The 12,898-nt window shown below is 42.6% G+C and overlaps 2 pseudogenes; both read right to left on the bottom strand.

Moving 5' to 3' along the window:
- Positions 1–936, bottom strand: part of LOC119245546 (cytochrome b-c1 complex subunit 6, mitochondrial-like) — a 30,248-nt pseudogene extending 29,312 nt beyond the window's left edge.
- A 6,593-nt stretch (positions 937–7,529) lies between these two features.
- Positions 7,530–8,410, bottom strand: LOC119245544 (non-POU domain-containing octamer-binding protein-like; annotated as a pseudogene).
- Between the last annotated feature and the right edge of the window lie 4,488 nt (positions 8,411–12,898).

The raw sequence follows: 12,898 nt of genomic DNA, 5'->3' as shown, positions 1-12,898 counted from the left end.
AATGTGGTTGCCAGGTCTAGGTTGTTTCCTCAGAATGTACTATCCCAAGTGCTTCACTGGTTTGAGTTTCAAATACCTTTAAGCATGAAGATTCGCAAATGGAAAAAGACCGGAAACCTGAATTCTGCTCCAGGTTCTCCCTGCCCTAATAAACTAGGTTACCTTAGGCAAATTCCTTACACTCTCTTCATCTCCATTTCAATGAATTTATTGAATGGAACCTCAGAAGTAATCTAGTAGAAACATCAATCCTAAACATTCATTGCCTCTGCACTTTGCCCCATGAAATGATCAGTTTCTCACTTGCAAAATCCTAGATGTTGTCTAGATTCCTCTGATTTTTCAAGTCCTTGGAAAGTGTAATTGTATATCAGGTAGTGTGATGTATACATTTTTCTTCATTGAAAATTTGTTAAACTCCCAGGAAAAGGGGCGTTTCCAGGTTCCCCACCCCACCCAAAGAAGGGTGGAGCTGAGCAAGGAGGAGAAGCTGCAGAGAGGAATGGGGGGGAGGGAGGAAGGAAGAAAAGAAGAAGAGAAAGGAAGGAGGAGACCAAGAAAGGGACCTGGAAGAGGCACAAGTTACAGAGAGACATGGGAAGTAGCTGCACTTTCTTCTTGGCCTTGGACTTGTACCAGGGACTTGAAGTGTTAGGGGGAAAAGGATGTCCAGGCAACCCGTTTTATATCGCGACTGCCCTGTAACAGGGGGAGATGGAAGGACACACTTGAAACAGACATGGGTGAGAGACCCATGGGGAGGTTGACAACGGCAGTGTTTATCTTGATTTTGATTTTATTCTTCTCCTTCCCAACTTCCCTGGGCTCTTCTGCCCCTTTCTTATGTGTCTGCACCAGAAGGTACCTTAGATTTGTGGCAAGCTTTTGGGCAAGTTCAGTGGCCCGAATTTGGGCCAACCCTGTTTGGTTGGGCATTTCCCCATGAGGTGATGGGTAACTCTGGGTGACTCGAGTGAAAATTGTTTTATCTATCCTTTCCCTTCTCTTCTCCTTACTGTACATTAATTGTATTAAAGTTCTTTTCCATTAAAGGTCTTATGCACTAGAATGTTTTGTCTTGATGCCATGGATGGCAGAAACTATCTAGAGCAGGAAGTTTTGGGGGTCATGGGGTGTCCATCCCCCTCCCTGTAATGATACAACCAAGCAAGATCATTTTAATTCAGATAAAAATAAATAAATAAACTTAGCTTCCATCAAATTGTCCCTCATCCTTCAAGACACCAGATTTTTTGTCTACCCTTGATTTAGCACCCATGGCCAAAAACCATGCAAAGTAACCAGAATAATTTTGATTTATTCTAAATACATTAATAAAAGTAAACTAGATGATATTAGTGATTTATTCTAAAACAGAGAGGAATTGAGAATAGATAAAGTCTATATACTACCTAATATGCCAATGGATAAAAAGCAATTTCCTTTCTTTGGAACACAGATTCAGACATGATAACTTCTGTCAGATACCAAGCATACATTTTACACTAAATAAACAAAAAACAGAACATGGGTACAGTTTTCTCTGCAGTACTAACTTTATGTTTTACCCTGAGACTTTTTTTCTTCTCTATTCACTTTAAGTTGAAAGTTCAAGGAAACAGAATTGTTTAGGGAGTTTGGCATTTGCTTTTTAGGTGTCAGCTAGTTTGTGTTCCCACAATCGCTTTTGTCAGAAATTATTTATTATGCCTACGTAAGGAATTTTATAATCAGAATTTCCTGACATGATGGTAAGAAAAAAGGAGCCCTAGATTCAAAATATCTTTTCCTTTTCCTTGATTGCAATTCCAATTAACTCATTTATCTTCTATTAAAAAAAAAAAAAAACCACTCCTGGAAGTTTTCTAAAAGCTTCCTACTTTCCCCAAATCTTTGCAAATGTTTCATACAATGTAAAAGTACAGTTCAAAGAAATAGAAGTTTAATAATATCTTGGAATAATACAGTGCATTTATTTATAGACATGCAAACCAAAAGTTAAACATATTTGATAAAATATATTCAGAAACAGTAACACCATGCCTCAGATGTTAAAGTTACTTAGATATAAACTTTTGCCCTGATTTTGATAACTTAATCAGTGAAAGTATGGGTTGAGCTTTGCTTCTCAGTGTGGAGAGAAAGACATTAAAAAGATAATTTATTGGGGCCTCCCTGGTGGCTCAGGGGGTTAAGCACCACACTATGAAGCAATCCGCAGCTGCTGCAGCACGAGTTCAATCTCCAGCCGACCAGGGAGCAACCCACATGGCACAGCAGACCTCTCCTGACTCGCCCACTGCTACCCTCAGCAGTGGATTTCAGTCAGTCTGCCTGTTCTGCTCCCCAATCTGTCTCTGGTGAATCCTCTCACCCCCACACCTCTGGCCGGTAACCCAGCTCTTGTATGCATAAATAAATCTTTTTTAAAAAAGATATTTTATATACTAAAAGTCCTATTAGTGACATTGTGACCTTCTAGTGACATTGACAGAAGTTGCCAGTGAAGATACAGTGTGCTTATATCTTAGCACTCATTCCTTTCTGCCCCAGATACAAGGCATGTTGCAACTCCTAAGGAAAAAATGATTTGGGAGTGCACCTGTTTGGTACAAAGAAAGGAAGCAAGATGACTAATCGGAGCAGTCACTCCCTGGCTGGAAGTTGGTCTACACCAAAATCAAGAGAGGGCGTAAAGGCACATTTGGTGCAGGCCAGGATCAGAGTCACCCAAGAGGCATGGAATGAAGATACCTCATCAAAGTCTCAGGATAGGGAAGTTCTTCAGGATATTGGGATGAAGTCATTATTCTTGGATAACTGGGCAAGATGATAGAAAAGATTCTGCAAACCATCAACAAACAGTCCCTGGATGGAGACCAGCAGAAATTAGGCAAAAGATTTAGGTCTGGAAACTGATTTCATCAGAGACACAAAGGAAGAAATCAGCTTCCAGATCAGAGCCAAAGTCCATTTAAATAGCCAACAGCAGATGGTAGGGGAAGAGATAAAACTAAAGCCTGATGCTAACAAAGTTTCCTGGGAACCCAAATCAATTAAAAAAGTATAGCACACACTAGGCTCTTTCCAGATGTCTACTGCTATTGTTACAGGGCAGGGAGGGGACTGAATCCGAGGGCAAGTTAGGGAGAATCAGGCAGCCTCAAGGACAGTGCAGGTGGGGACCTAGGGAGAATTAAGGAAGGCTTCAGAGATAAGGGCAGCAAGAGGAATGTGTTAACGCTGGCCTTGGTTTCCTTCAGGTGATAAAGGATGGTGGAGTTTGGGAAACGGAGAGTGGTTTAATTAGGGCAGCAGACTCATTTATGCAAGGAGGAGATGAGAAGGGGTCAGCACTGAGACCGGTGGGTGCCAGCCTGTTTTTTTCTTCAATAGCTGATGTTTGACTTTCTTGTCCCTAAAATGCAGGTGTGCTCATTTGGGAGACCGGGTCATACAGATAAAGCTATCAAACAAGGGGGAAGAGGCAACAAATGGGGAAAGACAAACCTGTTAGATAAGGAATGTAAAGATCCCCCTCTTAGTAGCAGATTAAGTGAGACAGCCGAGAACTCACCAATCACAAAGAGACTGGTGGAGCTTTAGAATAATCAGGGAAAGAAGGTCTATATTCCCTGAGACACGACTCCACTTCGGCTTCCTTGCCCCTCCCTGGCCTGGTTCCCTGGCCTGGGAGTCCCGCTTTATTTCTGTTGCTTTTCTCCTCAATAAATTTTTTCTTTCTCTAAACAAACCTGCCTCTTCTCGCTTGCTTGCCCGAGTGTCTGCGAAGTTCCTGCTGCGGCTTCATGAGACACCCACCCGTGTTGGTCTAGGGGCTGGGACTCAGCGCTGCCCTGCAGCCTGGATCCATTCCTGGCTGGGAGACTAGGCCTGACAATTCTGGTATCAGGACCACCCTGTTATACTATAACAAAATGTTTCTCATCGGCCCAGGGCTATGTCAGACATGAAATTTCCTTGGCTGACATCATTAAGGGCAGCTAGGATGCACCTGAGTTAGACAAGTATTATCCAGGTAGGAACATATATTTCAAATTACTTACTTTTACCTATTACCCCCTTGAGACAGGTCAGTAGATAATATTTCCGTTTTATCAAAGGATAGGACTCAAATTTTAATAGGCTATTACTTTCCAGAATTCAAAAATTCAGGAGGAAAAAAAATCTAATTGTGCCTGATACCTAGTCCAGTGCTCTTCCTGCAATGCTCTTCCTCATTCCTCAGTAGCTAAAGTAGTTTACTGACAGGAATAATATCTTTTTCATAATGTAAAGTTCTATAACTCCCATTCTCCTGACCATGAAGACAGGAAATAGGCATCTGTGAATTGCTGTTGTACTGAACAACATATGCAAAAGGAAGAAACGGCAACCACTAATTTATATATATATAACAGAGTTTTTGTCTATATTTGCAAACAGCATTTAAACACTCAGGCAAATATCAAGCTTCTAAGATTCCAAGGGGTTTTTTTAATCAGAAAACTGACTTGAAAAGTTATTCTATAGAGTTCACATGTCACACAGAAAAGCAATATCCCATAAAGAACACACTCTGTGACACAGAGAACATCGAGACTACCTGCTTTCCCCAGAAATCCAGTTTTTAGTATTCTGAAACCAACAAACTTATGAACTCTAAATTCCCCTACAGACTACCACAGATTTAACAACAGGACATCAGAGCTGAAAATCTCACGAAACACATGTGTGGGAAATACAGTTTGTAACATCATAATGTAGACACCAGATTAGCAAAAACATGCTTAAACATAAATCCACAGATCATAGAGGTCAGCAGTGTCACACTCTGCTCTCTATGCACTCACATTCAAGGATTTACAATGAGTCACACACTGTGCTACATGCAACCGCTACAATGGCCAGTGAGATACTATCTCATGTAGCTCAAGTTCCAATTAGAGGGATATAAACTAGAAACTGCTGAATCCTTACAACACCCTGTGATAACAACAGGACACTAGGACAGCACCACTGGGCAGCTAAGGGAACACAGAAAAGAGAACAACTTGATGTAGTTTTGGAGTTGATGGGTTTAGAAAGCAGGGTCCTTGGGTTCACTCTGGGAAAGTTTCAGCAGAGCTCCCCTTTCAGCGGCACTCAGCATGTTTTGCAGGCCAGTTTCTCCACGAGACAGAGACATTAGTTATACTTAAAGGGTAGGTTTATTAAGAAAGGGGACAGAAGAATAAAGGACACTTGCATAGACACAAGGGGGCAGGAAGAGCTGCCCCAAAAGGGGCAGGTTTGCTGAGAGAGGCCTGCATGGTAGTGTTAGGAGGAAAGGATGTCCTGAGCTAATCCCATACAGGCTTTGTGGACCCCACCCCAACTCCAGACCAAAGTCATCAAGACATTGGGAAAGACAAATCCTGTCACCACCAAAGGGAAGGTGGCTGGGACCCGAGGGTGGAGTTAAGCAGCCAGGTTGGGTATAAAAACCAAACACGTGGGCCTTGGGGTCTCTCACTATGTCGCTCGCCTCCTGGCTTCCGGGCTCCTGGCTCGCGGCCAGCTCTCAGAGTGCCATTTGGGATTCCTGATTGGCGGATCGGGTAGGACACATTTAAAACTTTGTCTCCCACTTTTCTCCCTGAGCTGTACATTTCCTCATTTGCCCTTCCCTTATAAATAAACCTTTTATTAACCTTTCACGTGTGCCTGCAGTATTGATAAGTCCTTTTAAGCGCACGGGTGAGGACCCACAGTCAGGCGCCCCGTTTTGTATCTGGGCTACCCTATAACAGTTGCAGGCAGGTGGCCTTGAGGAGAGCTGCCTCCGCTGAGGGAGGTCAGTGAGGAGAAGGCCCGGCAGGGTACAGGTCATGGGCAGGCAGGAAGCTGCTGCCCTGCAGAAGGAAAGAGTTGGTGAAAAGAAGCACCTGCACAGGAACAGGTGGGCAGAAGGCCTGCTGCCCCATGCCATTACAGAGAAGGGGCTGATACAGTCTTCTTCTCTTTGGGAGGGGCTCACTCCTTCTTGGAGTGGTTTGTTTGTTGTTGACTTTGAATAAACTATGTAGAATTTGAAAGGGGCCAGGTTTCTACACTGGTGCTCAATCTCCATATCTTTACCTTCAGGTCTGTGCTCCTGACACCCCCTACAGCAGTCCAATACCTGCTCGGGTCTTGTCCTTTGTGACCTAGGCATTGGGGCCTGAGGATCTTGGTTTCTATAGCTGGGTTTATGGCTATGCTAATCCCTTCTACCCCCACCTCTACCTCTTGGCATTTGTGAGGCAGGTTTCTGCTCTTGTGGCCCCCATTTTCCAGTTTTTCTTTTTCTTATTCTCCATCAAACTCATTCTACGTGGGTTGTGATGAAAAGAGTGAGCATCTTTAGACAGAGTTGGCTTTGCAGGGGACACTTTTATTCCTGATAATATCAAGTTGTGGTATAGTAGCAAAATATATTTAGTCTTTGTTCCCACTTCCTGGCATAGAGCTCCTAAAACCCTAAGAATTTCCTGAGCAATAGTGTCTTTTGTTATTTGTAATTAGTCCCTTTCAACCATACCTGAGTTTATGTTAATGAGGTGACTATTTGTGAGCCTCTAGATAGCTTCTGGATGAGGTTGTTTGCCTAAGGAACCAACCATGCATTTAAAGGTTTTGGAAATTTCAGTTCTACGCCCTGACTTCTGGGGAGCAAGGAGGAAAAACAAGATGATTTAATCCATCATGCCTTAGTGATAAAATTTCCATAAAAACTTATATTCAGGTATGGAGAACTTTCAGGTTGGCGAACATGCTGAGGTACTGGGAAGGTGGCATGACTAGAGAGAAGGATGGAAACTCCTAGTAATATCACCCTGCCCCTTCCCCAGTCCATACCTTGCCTTATGCATTATTTCCATTTGGTCGTTTCTGAGTGGCAGCCTTATGCACGTTGTCTGTGGCCTCTGTGGACACTTGCCTGAATGGAATTCAGCACCTGGGAATGAAGCAATGTGGCTAAGGTCATTGGGGGATGTTTAGTTTTTGTGGTATATGTGGCAGTGTCTGGATTTGGGAGCATAGTCAAGGAATGGAATAATGGAGATTAATGGGGCTCTAACTCGATACATTTTGTCATGGTTCCCTCTAGGGTCTCAAAAATCATGAGACTTCAGGAATGCACCCCACAGAGCTGATTAAGTAATATCTCACATAAAACTGACTTGTTAGTTGTCACCCCTCTCTTGTCCTCTGCGTCCAGCATTCTCCCTATGTTACCCAACGCCGGCCTCAGTTACCCTCAGCCAATAAAAGGCCGGCCTTCGGTAACACCTAGAGTAGTAAAAGGTAAGGAAGACCTAACTATTGAGATGAATTCCTAACACTTTTGCAGGTTAGAATTCTGGCTAGTCCACAATGGGCTCTTCTTTTTAGGGGTTTTGGGAAACTAGGAGTATTACAATTTTAAATGTATCAGTGATGTTTCTTTGGACCAAATTCAGCTCCAGGAGCTGCATGATTGAATGCAAGAGGGGATACCAAAGCATTCAGTTGCTGGTGGAGTCAATCCCAAGGCTCCATCTGATACAGTGGCAAGCTTTTGGGGCTGGAGTACCAACTTGCACAGGAGCAGGGGGCGTGGTGCCTCTGTTGTTTGTGTCCATAGCACCTCCCACAGACCTCTGGCCTGTCCATGTCTCCTGCTCTCTCGCAGTTTCCTTGAATCCTTGCTGCCATCATCACTGCATCATTTCTGGCTGTTGTCGCTGTGTCTCTTCCTGCTTGAGCTCCAGTTGCTTTAGTTTTTTCATTTCTTAACTATGGAGATCTCCCGGCCTCTGAAGTTCTTCTCGAAGTCTAGACATATCCTGCCTCATTAGCACGACCTAGTGCTCATGGCAGGCAGCCTCCAACTCCAGCTCCAGCTCCAGCTTCTCACAAGCTTCCTGATGTTGCAGTCGATGTGCTGCTGTTTCTCCATTTCAGTGAGCGCCTTCCAGAGTATCACTACTCGTATTCAGGGGAGGTAGACAGTGCAAATCTAGCTAGGTGCTCTTGATCTTTGTGAATTTGCTGGTTCTTATGCCAGCTACACTGGAAGTCCCTCTTGTCATTTAACTGGTCCATGGGTGCACAGTCACAGACCTTAGAAATGTGATAGCAGGAAAGAAGCTTCACTGCATCTGTCCAGAGCTTTCCAAGCAAATGGTTTCCCTAAGAATTCAATGATGCCTTTTCCTGAGAGCCTTCATTGATCATCCACAATGACACAGCCCTCTCCACCTGATCAAACAGAAAAGGCCTCCTCTTGGAGGAAATTATTGGACATGTACTGAGGAAGGTTTCTAATTTTGAAGGATACACTGTGGCAAACAAAGCAAACATGCAGCTGCTTTCCACAGAGTGGCAAGTTGTCCAACTCCACCATGGTTTTGTAAAGGAGCAACCCTGATAAAAAGCGGGTTGCCTCGCTGTGGGTCCTCACCCCTGCGCTTAAAAGGGACTTATTAATACTCCACTACAGGCATACACAAAAGGTTAATAAAAGGTTTATTTACAAGGGAAAGGGAAATGAGGAAATGTACAACTCAGGGAGAAAAAAGGGAAATAAAGTCTTTAATGCGTCCTACCCGATCTGCCGACCTGGAAACCCAATGGCACTCTAAGAGCTGGCCGAGCGCTGCGAGCTGGCGGAGAGCCAAAAAGGGGACACCCCCCCCCACCACCACCAAAGCCCACGTGTCTGGTTTTATACCAAACCTGGCTGCTTAACCCCACCCTCAGGTTCCAGCAACCTTCCCTTTGGTGGTGACGGTGTCTTTCCCAATGTCCTGATGGCTTTGGTCTGGAGTGGGGGTGGAGTCCACAAAGCCTGTATGGAATTAGCTCAGGACATCCTTTTCCCCCTAACAGTTTGTGTTTTTAAGTGGATAAAACAAAAGCCATTACTTATGAATGAAGACTTCACCTACCTTTCCATATTTCTCAAATAGTTTCCTCATTATCGCCTTAGTGATATAAGCAGGAAGGTTGCCCACAAAGAGCCATCTACATTGGGTGACAGTCTTTCTTCTTGGTTTCCTAAAATTCTTCAGGTCAGCAATCAAACCTCTATTTTGGCTACTGGCTTGTTGCCCATTTGTATGTAGTGGTGGTGGTGATGGCTGCTTTTAGAAATGTTGCTGGAAGTGATACTGATGACACTCCCATAGAGTATGGTTTTGCTTCTCCAAATGCTCTGCATTTTTTCACCCTTCCATGAACTCTTCTCTCCTCAGAGTAATAGTGATGCTACATGGCATCTCCCATCCCAAGAAAAAGATAAGGGAATGCCTGAATTTATAACTGGTGGGTTAGAAGTACTGGGACTTTCAACTGATGTCTGAGCTGGGGACAGTCTTATGGGACAAAGACTTTAATCTGTGGTTCTTTATAAACTACTAACAGGTAAATTGTAGGTTACCCAGTTGGTATCAGAGAATCTGAGATCAGATAACTGATGTCAGAAAGCAATCAAGCTAACCATTTCTTTATGTTCCATATTTTGCCCACCTATTTGGAAAAGCCTAAGTCTTTCAGCAAGTTTATCAAAGGGACCTGATAAACTGTGGCAGAGACTAATTGTTTCCCAATACCCATCCTATTACTTCCCTTTAGAAATTCATATTTTAGCTTTGTACATGGTTTCCCTGCTAGATATTATATATTTTCCACACCCTTTTGCAGTTTCGTATCAACATATAATTTAGAAAATGATATTCAAGCAGCAGTAATGTGTGAAAATTCTGGATCATTCTTTGACAAAAAAAAAATCTTTGCTTTTCTTTCTCTCCCCTTGCCTCACCAGCAGGCTGGTGAGGTAGCAATGATAGCAAGAGCCATATCTGACCACAAGGGGAGGTCAACATCCTAGCAGATGGCAAAGCAACAGTATAGACTCTGGGTGTTGGATGACTTTCTGCAGCACCTTGTAACATAATATTGTCCACTTTGTAACATAATATCCACCTTGTAACATAGTATTTTGAGGCCTCCTATTTTAGCAACTTACTTTGTGTCCTAATGATTTAGAAATCAATCTTCGTTAAAGTATAATTGACATTCCCTAGTTTGTTACTCTTCCCAAAGGCATTGCATATGGAATTCAAAAATCAAAGCATGTGTAAAGTCCAAAGGAGAAATATGCTAATGATATTTTAGGCCTAGCGACAGGCCATAGATTTTTGATTTTGGTTTTGCCTCCCTTTAAATCTCAGCATAGTGGGTCTCCCTGGTGGTGCAAGGGGTTAAGACCCAGCACTGTGAAGCTACCCACAGCCACTGCAGCACAAGTTCGATCCCCGGCCAGGGAGGTGACCCACATGGTGCAGCAGACCTCTCCTAATTCGCCTGCTACTCCCCTCAGCAGTGTATTTCAGTCAATCTTTTCTGTTCCCCACTCTGTGGTGAATCATCTCACCCCCAAATCTCTGGCCTGTACCCCAGTTCTTGTATGCATAAATAAATAAATCTTTGAAAAAATAAATAAATCTCAGCATAGCAACAATGACCCACTCTGTCAACCCTTTGAGTTCAGCCCTTTCACATGTCTCTTTCTTTCCTTAGTATGTGATTTCCTTAACAGCGGAAATGTGCTTTACTCCCTGCTATAAACCCAATCCCTACACTATAGCAGATGATCAATAAATATTTATGCATGTTTCTAGTGAAGGTCAAAACAGACACACATCTTCCCCTGCTCTTTTCTAAATTCCCACACACTTAATGTTTATTCTAATAATGCAAATAAGTAAATGACTAAAATCATAACAAAATAAGCTGAAATTGTTGGTTTACACTGCTGTTCAGACAGTAACCTTAATGATTACCCATGTTCTTTAATGTGAAAACCCCTCATAATAACTCCATGATATAGATACTGCTATTGGCACACCTGTTTTATAGCAAACATAACTGAGACTCAGAGAAATTGAATAATATCCTCAAGGTCTCACATTTAGGAAATAGTTAAAATAGGAATTTGAACCTGGGATTGCTTAACATGAAACAGCATTTTCTTAACTACAATGTAATCTGCCACATTATCGCCCAGAAATGGTGTGGCAATGTATAAAGTGACCAGTGGGAAAAGCCTGGGTTTAAGAATTACTTACAGATAATTAAGTCAACGTAAATTATATGCTGCAAGTTGCCAAATAAATACAAAGTATATCATGCTTGTAACAAAATTTACTACCTTTCTGGTCAATGAGTACCTTCACTTTGAAAATATTTCTTTAAAAAAAAAAAGATTTATTTATTTATACAAACACTGGGGACAGTCAGAAGCATGGGAGGGTGAGAGAATTCACCCGAGCCAGAGCCGGGAACGGAACAGGCAGACTGACGAAGTACACTGCTGAGAAGAGATCTGCTGCGCCATGTGGGATCCTTGCTGGTGGCCGGGATTCAAACCAGCGCTGCAGAGGCTGTGGGCAGCTTCACAGCACAGCGCTCAACCGCTGCGGCACCGGGGAGGCCCTTTGAAAACGTTTACATGGGGGGTCTCCCCTGGTGGTACAGCGGTTGAGCACTGGGCTGTGAAGCTGCCCACAGCCTCTGCAGCGCTGGTTCGATTCCCCAGCCACCAGAGAGGGTCCCACATGGTGCGCACGTTCCTCTCCGCTGTGCCCGCTGCTCCCTCAGCAGTGTATTTCGTCGGTCTGCCTGTTCTGTTCTCCCCTCTGGCTCTGGTGAATTCTCTCACGCTCCCGTGCTTCTGACTGTACCCAGTGCTTGTATAATAAATAAATAAATCTTAAAAAGAAAGAAAATGTTTACATGGGGAAATTTTTTAATCTGGTCTGAACTTGGCACAGTTACCAAAAACTGAAGAAAACTGCCCTTGGAATGATAATAAGAGAGGCTATTATGTAAAAATGCTTAAGGAGACAATGGAAGAAAACAGCATAGTCACAAAATAGACCTTATAAAATCAGATTTGAATGTAGTATAATCTATATTATCTGCTATGAATATAATTGATATATAAAATATGTCAATTATATTTCTAAATTTGCTATTGTAAGACTATTCAAACATATATAAAAGTAGAAATAATGAAATGAAATCTCACATACCCATTCTCTAGATTCAATAATTATCAGGACAAAATATTTAGTAATTGTATCATGAGAACTGATATTACTATTTTCAAAGATCAGAAACTATCATGTTCACAGAATGTTAAAATGGTAAAGGGTGAAACAAATATGGAAATTCCAATCTAATACACTTTGCAGATAAAGAAACCAAGGCCCTGAAAGGAGAGATGATCAAATCAAGACCTTTAAGTTAGTTAGTAACAGAGCCTATAAAAATCAATTTCTAATGTATTCAAACAAAAGAATTCAGAGGGCCACCCTGGTGGCTCAAGGGGTTAAGTCACAGCACTATGAAGCTATCCACAGTTACTGCAGCATGAGTTCGATCCCCGGACAGCCAGGGAGCTACCCACATGGCGCAGCAGACCTCCCCTGTCTCGCCTGCTGCTCCCCTCAGCAGTGTATTTCAGTAGATCTGCCTGTTCTGCTCCCCACTCTCTCTGGTGAATCCTCTCACCCTCTTAACATCTGGCCTGTGCCCCAGTTCTTGGTATGAATAAATAAATAAATTTTTTTAAAAAGAACAAAATAATTCAGAAAAATAATCATATAGAGTTTTACTGTAACATTTGTGATCTTTCTTGATTTGTCACTTGATAATGCTGAGACAGGGACAACCATGTGGTGAATTTGTTAATGAATTATTTATTAACAGGAAACCACAGGGTATATGTGTATGTCTTTGGATTAAGCCTTAATAAAATTAGGAAATTAAGCCCCAGCTGGAGTGCCAGCAGAAAATCCCTGAAAGTCAGGGTATGCCATAATTTCAA

Source organism: Talpa occidentalis, unplaced genomic scaffold, assembly GCF_014898055.3.
Source record: "Talpa occidentalis isolate TD23 unplaced genomic scaffold, MPIMG_talOcc4v2.1 talOcc4.15, whole genome shotgun sequence".
NCBI lineage: Eukaryota > Metazoa > Chordata > Mammalia > Eulipotyphla > Talpidae > Talpa > Talpa occidentalis.
This window is presented reverse-complemented; position numbering and strand designations above follow the sequence as displayed.